This window comes from Bidens hawaiensis, unplaced genomic scaffold (assembly GCF_021521415.1).
Source record: "Bidens hawaiensis isolate Kalapana, Puna unplaced genomic scaffold, B.hawaiensis_p1.1 tig00004769_1, whole genome shotgun sequence".
NCBI classification, from domain to species: Eukaryota; Viridiplantae; Streptophyta; class Magnoliopsida; order Asterales; family Asteraceae; genus Bidens; species Bidens hawaiensis.
In genome coordinates this window covers 1-14,427 of record NW_027504963.1, presented here as the reverse complement: position 1 = coordinate 14,427, position 14,427 = coordinate 1, and the positions used below count along the sequence as shown (strand labels likewise).

At 38.0% G+C, this 14,427-nt stretch overlaps 1 pseudogene across 1 annotated transcript; it reads left to right on the top strand.

Annotated features, from left to right (window-relative positions):
• Window positions 1-1,625: 1,625 nt before the first annotated feature.
• Window positions 1,626-7,299, top strand: LOC143609557 (low affinity sulfate transporter 3-like; annotated as a pseudogene). The gene is made up of 12 exons (XR_013149440.1): window positions 1,626-2,163; window positions 2,234-2,282; window positions 2,390-2,597; window positions 2,760-2,934; window positions 3,150-3,215; window positions 3,995-4,225; window positions 4,316-4,442; window positions 4,612-4,898; window positions 5,415-5,608; window positions 5,874-5,952; window positions 6,052-6,128; window positions 6,881-7,299. The product of XR_013149440.1 is annotated as a low affinity sulfate transporter 3-like (transcript).
• The last annotated feature ends 7,128 nt before the right edge of the window (window positions 7,300-14,427 follow it).

Below are 14,427 nucleotides of genomic sequence, written 5' to 3'. Positions count from 1 at the left end.
CCAAGGTAGGGATGGGATTTATTTCCCGATTACCCATACTCATACCCGTTTCTCGGCACGGGTACCCTTATTTACTTATTTTAGGTACAGGTACGGATACTCGGTACCCGTTTGAAATATGTTGGGGTTTTTATTAAGATTTCCAAAACTCATAACTCTAACTGTGTTTTTATCGAGATATCCTCAAGGCTTTAAGCGGACTTTTCAAAAACATTGATAATTAAAATATTAAATACTCGATAATAGTTCTAATCAAACCAATCGAATCATAGTTATCTTCTCTTCTTCTTCCCGTCAATAACTAGTAACGGCCACCATCAAACGTGCGGCTCCACAATTTTTTTTAGTTTCGGTATTACGGTATTACGATTTGGTATTATAGATAATTGATTGTCGATACCGTGCCAGTATCAATACCAAGTTTAGTGGATTTTTTTTTAAAAAAAAAGAACAAAGTGGCACCAAAGCGACTCGAGTACCATACCTAAAGTACTAGTACCCGTACCCGTACCAAAATATTCAGTCGGGCACCCATATTTACTGAGGTTCGGATACGGTACCGATCTTATCCTTACTCCGAGGTCAGACCAATACGAAAAAGTAATCCCCCAACTAGTCTCTTTTCTCTAGAATATAAGTATCGGTTAAAAGAAATGCATAAAAGACTTTTTATACATTTAAATACCTTTTAGATATTAACATTGTTTTTGTAGTCCTCCTATAGAAAGATAAAAGCGCTAGCCATGTCACTCCGGCTCTGCCTTTTTACCGCTCATAGCAAAGATCAGCTAAAAAATGCATCTTCTCTCTCTCCCATTCTAATACTCATCTCACATGACCTATTATTCAATGTTTATTTGCACAAAAACGTCCATCCTTTCTCTCCTCAACATCATGCCTACCATCTTCCACATGAACTCAAATACTTAACATAATGCCATGTCATGGCGACAACAAAAAAAAAAATGTTTATTAGTTATATTTATCCGATTTATAGATTAATTAACTACGTGTTTGGTGTAAATCTTAAATAATCTGCTCCAAGATGCTCTATGATCATGTTGAGTCAAGGTTTTCTAGTCGATATTCCCAAACCTAATGCGCTTTATAAACCATTCATTCATTTATTATGTGTTGTTTAATTTGGTATCTTGTCCTCTTGGAATCAACTTAAAAAGAATGGTTTGAATTAAAGCTAAATGAAACTATAAATTGTTAAAAGATATATATGCAGCAACCTGACTACATGGTCCAAAAACCCAAAGTCCTGAAAAGACGAGCTTAATTCTCTTCCGATGTTTTTACACCTCCCCTTTTTCATCATAATATATATAATGTTCTTTTTCAGAAAAAGCCACTACTTTACACAAATTCTAATGGGACATATCCACCACAGGTGTATAGAGAAGCTTCACATCTATTAGTTCAGTGCATCTAGACAGCATTTGGTGCCATATTCATATGTCACTATTCAAAAAGGCACACACACATTAACTCAGTGAAGCACTGTTGCAGCACTAACCTTAAAGTGGGTTTTAGTGTTTTACTATTTGTGAAAATTACTAGCAACTAGTGTCTAGTTTTTAAACCTTATAAGTTCCAGCAAATCTTTGTTGTAAAGATTCAAAGGATATGAGAACAACATTAATGTAGGTTGTGTCCTTTATCATCTATAGCTGGATAAATTTCTAGTTTATATTCGTTCCTTAAACTGCATGTTTTGTTCCGTAGCATGTATATATAAGTGATCATTTAAGTCTCACACCCGGGTTTCCCCAAACACTTCAAAGAAACAAAAGCATGGCTGCATCACTGCCAACGTCTGATGTTTCCGCTGCTTCTGATCATGTCTTTAATGTTGAGAGACATGATGAGTTGCAGCTTAGTCCGGAGGATCGTAAGCGAATCACTGAACGAACCAAATGGGTTCTTGATTCGCCTGATCCTCCAGGCTTTCGCCAAGAGATTATTGGCTCTATCAAAAATGTTGTTTGCTCTCAGAAAAACAACAAACCGAGTTCGTCACAACCTCCATTGGCTTGGGTTGTGACGTTTCTCCGTTTTGTGTTTCCGATACTAAATTGGGCTAGGGATTACAAGGCTTCCATGTTCAAGGATGACTTGCTTTCAGGGCTTACACTTGCTAGCCTTTGCATACCCCAGGTACATTTCTTGAGCAAAAGGTACACTCAATTACACACCATTTCTCTAATGGAATATTTAAACTATGCAGAGTATTGGGTATGCTGCTTTAGCCCAACTTAATCCTCAATAAGGTCTATGTAAGTTTTGAATAATTTTCATTTTACTAATGTTGTGTTTTGTAGCAAGAATTCAGGCTCTTTTTCCTTTCTGAAGTTAAATGTGTCACATTATTTTACCTTCATAGACACTAGTGTTGTCCCTCCTTTGATATATACAACAATGGGGACTTCACGAGAGCTTGCCATCGGTCCGGTTGCTGTCGTCTCCCTGCTGATATCTGCCATGGTCTCCAAAGTAATAAATCCTGTTGTTGATCCGATATCATACACTAAGCTTGTGTTCACGGTCACCTTCTTCACCGGTACATTCCAAGCTCTTTTTGGATTGTTCAGGTAATGCTTTATCTTCTTTGTATTCGGAATTAAAAGCCGTAATTCTTGTCATTTGTTCAAGTTACAAATATTACATAAATTAGTTTAACATTCTTTAAAACCAACGCAAGTGCATACATCACTTTTAAATAATTTGTGGCGTTTGATGTCGTTGATGCGTAGGTTGGGTTTTCTAGTCGATTTTCTGTCGCAAGCGGCTATAGTAGGGTTCATGGCGGGTGCAGCCATTGTTATAGGTCTCCAACAGCTCAAGGGTTTGCTTGCCATAAGCCATTTCACAACAAAAACCGATGTTGTTTCCGTGTTGGTTGCCGTTGGTAAATCATTCCACACTTCAGTAAGTTTACATCTTTTCTTTTCTAGACATATCTACAATATATTTTCCCTTTTTGATTTTCAAATATATTTAATAAATTTCCAAACTCCCAAGATGTCGTTGTCAGGATGACAATAAAGGGGATTACTCTTACTTTTAACTTATGTTTTTCATTTATTTAATATTTTCTTCCACTTATTTCATAATTTAACAGTTTTTTTTCTTCATTCTAACAGTGGTACCCTCAGAATTTCATCCTTGGCTGTTCATTTCTCATCGTCATCCTAATCACCAGACTTATTGTAAGCAACAAATTCAACTTTAATTCCATATACGTTATATGTTATATATATCATTATATAGTACACTAAGTTATTATAAGAAAAAAAAACAAATCTAAACAGTCGTTTTTAGATTTGTTTTTCTTCATTCTAACAGTCGTTATTAGTAGGATTGATCTTACTATTCAAAAGGGGTTGTGGTGTAACTCGTTGCCTGTTTGCTTGTCACTTTATTGTAATCGTTTGTAGCAACGAATGTTCATCTCTTGAAAAGCTACAATCTAAACCCTTTAACGTCTTAATCATTAATTTATATTTTTACAATTTTTTTATTCTTTACACACACACATATATATATATATGAATAGTTTATTGACATAAACACATCCACCTACATATTTATGGGCAATATAAATTACAGATGTTAAGTTATATAAATAAACGAACAATCAAGCGAATCAATTTCTTCATTTTATTATTTAAGGAGATTTAAGTGAGAAACAATAAATAATATATCATTTTCTTTTATTATTAGTTTGTTTAAGATTGGAAAAAATGAATTGGCCATTTTCTTTTGTAAGTTCTCGCAATACATGGTGTTCTACTTAGATCCCTCCATATGTGTTTGTGTGTGTGTGTTATTTATTTTTTATAATCTTAAGGAAAATACAATTTAAAACATGTAGGATTGAACGAATTTGAAAGGATTTAGGATACCAACTGAAAAACATACAAGATTTAATGATGAAGTTTTTAACTCATGGAAAATTTGTTAACTCACATGGAAAAATACGTTCCAGGGAAAAAGGAACAGAAAGTTATTCTGGTTACCTGCGGTCGCTCCTCTGGTATCAGTGATTCTCTCAACTGCGATCGTCTACCTAATGAGAGCTGATCAACACGGAGTTAAAATAATCAAGCATGTCAAAGGAGGATTGAATCCAAGTTCAGTTAATCAGTTGCAGTTCAACAGTCCACACCTCAGAGAATCAGTCAAAATCGGGCTCGTTTGTGCGGTCATTGCTCTAACGGTTCGACTAGCTCAATTATAAGACAAAAACTTATAATTCAGTTTTGGTTTTTATTGAATTTTGACAGCAATATACATTTTTATTTTACAGGAAGCTGTGGCAGTTGGCAGGTCTTTTGCTACAGTCAAGGGGTATAATATGGATGGGAATAAAGAAATGATAGCTATGGGGTTTATGAATATTGCTGGATCCATGTCTTCTTGCTATGTTGCCACTGGTACATTAATTAATTATTATTATTATTGCGTAACTGAACTGTGGCATAACCGAAACATCCTAATTTATAGTAGTCATGGCCATCACCGCACTCTAATTAACAGAAAAAGGTAGAAAAGAAGAACAAAAAACAGTTAACTTATATGCTTTACTTCATTTCATTTGTTCAGGTTCATTTTCGCGTACTGCTGTAAACTTTTTTGCTGGCTGTCAAACTGCGGTTTCTAATGTAGTCATGGCCATCACCGTGCTCATAATGCTACAATTTTTAACGGGGCTATTGTATTACACTCCTGTTGCTATACTATCCTCGATTATCTTATCTGCACTCCCGGGATTAATAAACTATACTGAAGCTTATAATATCTGGAAAGTTGACAAACTCGACTTCTTGGCTTGTGCCGGAGCTTTCTTTGGTGTGTTATTTGCTTCGGTAGAGATGGGTCTTATGGTTGCGGTAAGCATTTGTTACCTTTAGCTACTAAGCTAAGCTAATTTATATTCCCTCATTTTCAAAATAAGTGTTGTATCTAATGATATAGTTAACAGTTTATATGAAAACCGTATTTAAAAAAAAAAAGAAGTTCATAAACCAATAAGTTTAGGGATTTAATGAATGTGACAGTCCACTCATTAAATAGAGTGAATACTGAAAATGTAGTTGTTTCCATGACCATACATGATATATTATCTTCTGAGTGTTGGATGCATAATCAATGGGAATAAATAATGTAATACTGTATCCAAATTGACCACAATGAACCACAAAAAGTAAACAGTTTCCAAGTTGACCTGGGTTCCATCATTGAATATATGTTTATCTTTTCAAAAGAGAATCAGTTATGGAGTTTAATCAATGCCACTATTGGAGTATGGTCAACTCAAGAGTCAAGTCAAGTCCTTTTTTCTTAAAGAAACACAAATTTATTTATTTGATTAATATTTAATAATTGCGTCTTTTTTTTAATGACAGGTTGCTGTGTCATTTGCTAAGATAATTCTCAACGCCCTTCGTCCTCGTGTGCAAGAACTAGGGAGGCTTCCGGGAACAGATATCTTCTGTGAAGTTGATCAGTATCCTGTTGCGCAAGCGGTTCCAGGCATTCTAATAATTCGACTCAATTCTGGCTTGCTTTGCTTTACAAATGCAAATCCCCTCAGAGACAGGTACACGCATGTTTGATATTCAAGATTATAAGCTATGTGTACATGAATAAAAACTCTTGTAGACTAATGATATATGATTTTGAGATAAGCAACTTTAATCTCCTCATTCAACTCAATTTATTTTGCATACATATAATTAAATAAACAACTTCAATAAATAATCCCAAACACCCCTCAAATGAAATTATTTTAAAACGGAACGTGACAAGTTGTTTCAACAAGCAATCCTGATATCTGTCAGTACTAATCTTGGATAATCCTTTAGGATACTGAATTGGGTGGCTTAAGAGAACGGAAAAGAAGCTATAAAAAGACCAATCAACGGAATATCCTCGACATGTCTAGTAAGTGAACTTTATCCATATTATATAACATTACTATATCTATGTTTCTTGATCAAAGCCTCCTGATTTATTCATTGACTAATATTTCTGTAATTTTAGGTGTCACCAACATCGATTATGCCGGAACTCTAGCATTGGAAGAAACTAACAAGAAGTTGCTTTCACGAGGCATCAAAGTAAGATTCTAATCACCAACTTCAACAATATTCTTTTACAGTGATTAAAGTGAGTATATGTACCAATTAAGCACTAGCCTTAATTAAGCCACTCCACTAATATTTACACAGTGAGTGATGCCTTACAGAAAAATATACTTGTCACTAAGTTCAGTCACTTTCGAATTAGATGCTTCACCTACAAATATAAAAGATTAGTTAAAGCTAAAGACATACCCGAGAGAGATCATGAGGAGATGTTTGGACGTTTTGCCACATTTTTATTAAAAAAAAAAGAAATACTTTGATCAACTCCTAATATATTATCATGTAACCACAACTCCTTACAAGCATGATAAAAAAATTATAAAAATAATAATAAGAAACTTGTTCATAACTCTGTCACTTAATTTATGAATGATAGTTACTCTTTAGTATGCATAAATTTGTTTTCACCAAAAAAATAATACTCCCTCCGTCTCGGCCAAAGTGTCTTTGTTTGAAAAACACAAAGTTTAAGGTAAATTAAGTTATTGTTTTTTTTTCTTACCAAATGACAATAATGGCCTTGGAAATCGAGTCCATAAATATTGTTTGTTAATGTTAGTTGTGTGTGTTTAAGAGTAAACTTGAAAACTGGCTAATAAATTTTGAAAGTGGATATTTGTAATTGGACAAATAAAAAAAATATGGATACTTTCAATAGGATGGATGGAGTACATTTTATTGTAATTCTGGTGATATTTGGGATGACATTCTAACTTTTGTAACAGTTAGCAACTGCCAGTCCAAGATGGCAAGTGATTCACAAGCTAAAGGTAGCAAAGTTCGTGGATAAAGTTGGAAGAGACTGCATCTTCCTCGCTGTTTGTGAAGCCGTTGATTCCTTTGTTGGTTCCAAGATCACCGGTCCTGGCAATTGTTGATCAACGCTTGTATCCGGCTTCTAAAGAATGAGGCTGATCCCTAAACTCATCTAATATGTATGAATGGACTTCAATTATGTATAATATAATAGTTTGTGTTGTTTTTGCTTGACTGTTGAATAAATAAAACAAAACAACGGGTATCTTGAAGAACCCTCCAAGTGTTCTTGGTACTGTATTTCCCTTTTTGTGCAAAATGTAACGCAAAGGGCTTTGCCTACTGTTTGTATTTTTCAACTAGATTACATTATCCTTTTTAAGTGCCATACAGACATAATTACATAGAAAAGGAACAAGCTATGCTTGGATAACAAATCAATTAACCAAACTTAATATTTCTGATGCTTTTGATTGAAATTCACCAATTCTATCGTTCGACAAAATCTAAAAAACCCATAGGACCGTTTGGAGCACCGCAACAATCAGTCTATCATTTGTCCCTTGAGTTTTCTGCAGGAAAACAACACACTACAAGGAAAAAAGGAAGTTTATCACCGACGCCACACCCATTGTTTTGTTGTTATCGGTTTCTAACAGATAGCCTAGCCAAGAAAAGGAGACTTATACTGACGTAATAGATAGGAACCATCAAACGCGTAGTTCACATTTTGTTGTTTTCGTTAACCTAATCTGAAGGATTTTATCTCGGTATTCTATCATCAACCTTAAAGATTAGAATTCAGATGAAAATATTCCCGCCCGGTATATTTGGATGTCTATCAGTGGGAACAAGTTTTTGGCGCTAATGGTAAGGATAGAGTTTCGGGTAATATTTTCCCTAGCTTAGGCATTTTTTCTGTCGCTTGTGGTGATCCTACCAGTGGCCTGAAGGACGATCCATGTAATTAAACAAAGCGCTTGATCCTTAACTAAACTAACTTGGGTAATTGGCACAGTGTGGTGGCGTACTATAAACCATTTGTCGGATCAACCCCAAATCAATCACACAAAAACGAACGCATATCACATGCCTATGATTAATTAATGCTCGTTCAAATGCTTAAAAATAATTTTATTCAAGTAAGTATGATTACAACTTCTTTAATCTAGATGTGCAATATAAGTAGTTCATTAGTTACATAGATATAACCCATATCGATTTATGTAAATTCCTACGTATTGTCTTTTCCCTAACTAATTAGCTAACTGATTATGGCGTAACAATTGCATTATATATACTATAACTCGTCAAACAGTAATTAACACAACCAAACAATAACACGTGAACAAATATGAACTCAACTCTCACAATTCGATAAATTCTAGTGTGGAGCAAAAATACTACACATCATAACTTAACAAAAAGAACCAAATTAGCCATAGTAATCACGGATTCATAATAATGAAAGACAAACTTTGTAAAGGTTTGAAACTTCATTTGAATATATATATATATATACACGTATTAATAATGAAGGAAACGACGAGCAAACGAACTCTTACGTATTCTTTTCTTCACATGTGCTGCCTTGCTAACCACCCTAAAACCTGTCGTCCCATTCTAGAAAACCTTCTGTGGCGTTTTAGTCCATTCGATGCCTAGCTCAACTGATATTTGGTGGCCCAATAACAAAGAATAAACTCAATCCCGCTACTTTTTTAAGTTAAAGATAATTAGATAGTTGTAGGAAGGGTTGAAAAAATCCCTACTAGACTCCGATTAATAGTTAGTCCTCACTTCACTGATTAATTTTGGGATAGTCCGCTAATTAATCGATCAACGGTCAAATTCGGCTAAAATCGATGGTTTTCGGCAAGATTTTGACCAAAATTAGCAATTTCCAACGAGATTCCAACCAAAATCAGCGATTTCCATCGAGATTCCAGCAAAAACTAGCGGTTTCCAGCAAGATTCCAGCAAAAATATGTTTGTGTGTGTATAAAACTGAAAATTACATATAAAAACGTGTGCATGTATAAATAAAACTGAAAAATATATATTAAAGTTCGATCCGATTAATCCTGATTAATCGCAAGTCCCCACTCCACCGTCCGACTACCGACGAATGATTTTTACAACACCAGGTGTAGGCTATAGCCACTCAATTTGTTGTCTAGAAGTCAAAACCAAACTCAAGACACGATATTTATTTACTTTTTTATTTTAATCTAATTTAAATAATATGCCAAAAGAAAACAAAGAAATTACTAATAGCCATGGAACCATAACCAAAAACCAAATAAATATGAAAAGTAATTGAAAATATAAAGGCATCATAACCAAAAACCAAAAACCAAAAATTACTAATAGCCATGGAAACCATAACCAAAAACCAAAAATTAAGGACTTCACAAGTTTACACTTTAGAGCCTTTATCTAATGGTTAGACCCACATATAGACCCTAGACGTTTTCTCTTCAAAGTCTTTATATGCAACTGAATGTTTAGGATTAAAACAAACTAGGAATTTACCCGGCGCGTTGCGCCGGGAAAGTCGATTAAATCTAAGTGGTGATAAAAGTCACGAGTTGTCGGTATCGAGCGTTGAGATGATAAGTTGACATGAATTTAGTCGGTTTTTTACGATACCAGAACTAAAACAAAAGGGGTGGCTGGTCGGTTTTTGTTACGCTGGTACTGGAACTAAAACAAAAGGCAATGACTAAACACGAATATGGTCGGTTTCTTTCTCGTTCGTTATATTACCAGAACTAAAACAAAAAATAAAAAAGAAAATTGGCATCCGGTCGGTTTTCGTGACATTCGTTATGGTACCGGAAATAAAACAAAAAAAAAACAAATGGCCCGGATGTTGATGTGGTGAGTTTACACGAATTCAGTCTGTTTTCGTTACGTAAGCATAAATTGACTTTAGATCGGCTCTTGTTTTGTTCGTTATGCTACCAATACTAAAAAAGAAAATTAAAATGGTATGGACAAGTTTGGTGCCGTCAGGTTAGCGACACCAAACTTCTCTTTTATATATATATAATAATGTCTGAGCCCAGTATGTTTTCTTCGGCTTTGACGCTACCTTCATTTTCTTTATACGTTTGCGTATGCATTTAGACTTTTCATTTTTTTTTTCTAAATTTATGTTTACTTCCATACCAGTTTAAGACATTTCCTACATTTTTATACGCTTTCATACGATTTTCAAACGCTTCATTATCATATTTAGATGCTTCGTACAATTTTTAGACGTTTTCTACGGTTTTTAGAGCCTTTAGCTAGTATGTTTTTTAGATGCTTCTACACAATTTTTAGACACCTCGTAGGATTTTTAGATGCCAATTTTTTTAAGTTAAAACTTCTAGGGCTTTTCGAAGAAAACGTCTTGGGCTTGGACGCTCCCTCCGAATTATGTCATGTGTCAGCAAATAAGTCATCCATATGTGAGTCCACTATGGCGCTATCAACTAAAGCCCTTAAGCCTAGACGTTTCAGCAATGTGTCAAATTATGAAGTCTTTAATTTCCGTGAAGCATCCAAAGTTTATAAACTTCCCATGTTATGCCGCGACCCACGTTCCGGAAAAAAACAAAACCATAACGAACCGAATCAACACAACCAAGTTCATGCCGCGACGCTCCACTTTAAAGCTGCTAGAGAGAGAGAGAGAGAGAGAGTTTGGATCCTTTTGGGTTTCCAGCAAGATAACCAACAGAGACATTAGAGTTCCTTCATGAAATAAGTTAAAGTTGTAGTAACGCGCGGGGTCTCCAACTTGTTTATTGTTTATATTAAAATTAAGTTTCAAGTCCTTTATTCCCATTAACAAAACTAGAGGGATGTTGCCAAATTTCTGTTAGTAGAGATATTTAAAGCCATTAATATTTGTAGTTTGAACACTTTGAACATTTAAATGCCTTCACTAGACAACTAAAACGAATATGAAAAAAATTGTTACACTCATCTATAACTTTGCGATAAGGCCGGTAAGAAATTCACATATAATATCAGAAATGCCATTACCATTTTAGTGGGGTGAAGTGATCATAAGGTTTTGCATAGGTTTCTTTTGAGTGGTCACAGTTCAAATCCCACCAGCTCATGTGTGTTTTGAAATATGGGCAACATCACTGCTGTAATGGGGATTCAAACTTGGGTGACGAGGTATGACAAATGTTATAATCAATTAGAAGAGACACAGTCAGCATAGTAACATACATCTTTCAAAAAAAAATATATATATATGAAGAAACGTGGATCTACTCACTGGTAGCAGATCTACTTTCCTCGGGTGTGATTAAACTATTTCACCGATGGTTCTTCTGGATCCGAGTTCTTCCACCTACAAAATGAACAGCGCCGTTACTTACCCCTCAGAAAGGGACAGAGGGGTCCTCTTTGGGGTAACCCTCCGGCGTGAGAATCAGTATCTTTTGGAGAAGATAATAATGTTGTATGTAAGTGAATCTCAAGAGTATTGCTGAATCGCTGAATACCCTTGATGATGTGACTGTGTGTCTTTCTGTAACTGACTGTGAGTGAATATGATTCAATATGATTGAATGTGATATCACTGCTTGTAACTGTCAATGATTGAGTGTGAATGAATGTGTCATCAAAGTGGAGTTGATGCTGTATTTATAGTGCTAGGGTTTCCACTGGTTGGGCTCAGCCTCGTTGGCCTCCTCCAACCGCACTGCGCCATGTGTCCTCTGGGACACCTGGCGCTTTCTCGTTGGTTGTAATCATGTGGTAGCACATGTGTCATGCTGAGTTGTCGACCTTTCATTTGGCAGCTGTCAACATCAGCATATTCTTACTCCTTAAAAAGATGCCTTCTAGAAGATTGTCTGACGTGCACAATCAAGGTTGCCCTAACCCTGATTTGGATAAGGACGAGGTTGATTATGTGCACGTGTGATATGCGCCCATCCTGAGGATGCGCGAAGTCTTCTTTTTATTCTCACGCGCAGATATTTCATGCGCAGGTGTGATATGCACGAGCGTGTGATATGCGCCGCGCGCTGGTGCGCCACGCGCAATTGTGACGCGCGAGCATATGTGATGTGCAAGAGCATGCGATATGCGCCGCGCGCATATGTGATGCGCGAGCATATGATGCCTGAGCATGTTTTGTATGCGCCATGCGCCTGGGTTTTGGCTTTGTGCCTTCATAATGTCTTTATCTTGCGGGTTGACCCGGCTTGCTTGGTGTTGAGGCGGGTACATACCTCTTCAAGCCCCCCCAGTCTGATGTGTGTCTTATCTCGCGCGAGCGTGGTAAGATAGATATTAGACTCACTGAGTTGTCCTTTTGTAGGGGGTTTTGTCGTTTTCTTGGTTGTTTCCATCGTCGCGCGAAGTTCTATCCATTTGGTTGAAAACGAAAGGTCCAAACACGTGGTTGGTTGGTGATGACGTGCGCCGTAAACGTGTCAGACGTTTCGTGTGCTCGAGGTGCTACAGTTGCCTTTCACGTCCCCTCACAACTGTCTTGAACACGTGTCGCACTCGCATTGGTTTGTACCTGCGAGTGAGGGCGCGTGTCTGTTCCGTGGCAGGTCGGTTACATCTTTCTGTCCCCTCACACAGCTGTTAGGGACACGTGTCGCGCCTTCCTTGGGTTGCCCCTGCGAGTGGGGGCGCGTGGAATCCGATCAGCTGCTACTTTTCTCTCTCCTGGTCCTATAAAAGCAGGCCCTTAGGAAATTTTTATCTTCATCTTCATTGTTTCTAAAATTCAAATTTCTGCTTTCAAATTCTGATTTGAGTGTTTACATCGATTGGAATCCTCGATTATCGGCTATTACAGTTGTATGTCTGATAGTTCATACTCGTCTAGCCCTTCAATCACCTCCGTTGCCTCTCGAAGACGCCGTGTGAAATCTGTGGTGATGTCGACATTGAAGCAAAAAGGAAAGGGGAAGAAGGTTGTTGAAACCACATCGGAGGAAGTAGGGAGGACCAAGGCCACGAAAAGGTGGAATGAAATCCCCTGCAAATTGAAGCAGGCCGATCTCGACAACCTCATCGCCTCTCAGGGGTTTCCCACCCTGTTTGGCTGCATGTTGCCTAGGTCCGGGCAAACGGCGGCGGACCCGCCTGCCGGCTATATATCCCTATATAGCCACTTTTTCACCCACTGCAACCTTCGTCTCCCGATGACAAGGTTTGTGGGTGCACTGTTGAAGTTCTATGGGATTCACATATCCCAAGTCCATCCGTTTGGACTCGTGCGCGTGACTCACTTTGAGTTCATGTGCAAATCCCAGCGCGAGGAACCCACTCCTCGGCGCTTTCAATATTTTTATAAGGCCAAGATCCAAGACAATTGGATCTCTTTTATTCCTCGCAGTCAGAAGGTGAAGTGCTCCACTGTTTCATTCAAGAGCCTTCATGACTGGTCTGAGAGGTTTTTTTACATTAAGGCCGGTGTGATCCCCATCCGTATGACCATGCGCTCTATCACTTCTGCGCCTGCGGATGAGGATGTCCTCAAGAACCCAACTGGCGCATGGGTTAAAAAGCTGACCGCCGAACCATCCCCCGCGAAGAAAATTTGCGAGGAGGCGCTGGTTGGGGTCGGCATGAGCAGGCTCTGGGCCGACAGCGCGCTTGAGCCCGTTATCCAAGTCGACGGGTTGTGTAAGTGTTTTTGTTTTTTTTTTTTTTTTTTTTTTTTTTTTTTGTTGTTGCGCGAACATCGTTCTTTTGCTGATATCATTTAACTTGTCTTTGCGCAGTCACCAAGGATTACATCCTTGCCGCTTATGATGAACATGTGGAGGGCGGCTCCGTCGAACTTGGCGTTGGGGAGGTTGGTTTCCCGGATCGCTTCGATGACATGTTCATCCCAGTGGATCTGGATTTTGACTTTGACGGTGACGCGCCTGGTAAGCCTTCGCAATCCTGCTCATTCCTTTAGAATACCCAAGTTTATTAACAGTTCTGTCGCTTGTTTTTGTAGATGCGCTTGAAAACTACGAGCTAGAGCTCGCGGAAGAGGAGGAGGAGGAAGAGGAGGTGCCTCTACTAAAGCGCAAAGCTAAGGGGAAATCTGGCGCAGGGGCCAGTAAGAAACAGAAGAAAGAGGACACCCCTGTCGCTCATCCCCATGCTCAAACGAAGAGACCTAAGGAAACCACAAAGGTTTCTTTAAGTTCTCTGCCTGTGAGAGTGGGCAGACCTCCTGTCCACTTGAGGTATGGTGCCGTCGCCTCCTCCGTTCGCGCTGCTGAAGAGAGAAGCCGCGCCGCGCCTGCAACAGGTATACTTTGCTTATCTTCATCTGACTGAGTTATTATTAAACCGTTGGTTATTTGAATGATTGCAGAGCCGGCGACGGTAACAGATCAGCCGCAGGCGCCACAAGGTGCTACGGCTGCGCCGGGGACTCCATCGAAGTCCCCTGTTCTACCCTCTGAAAAGGGTAGAATGAATTTTATGGCGATGTTCGACGCGCGAACAGAGTTGCGCCAAGGTAAGTGTTGCACATTTGTCT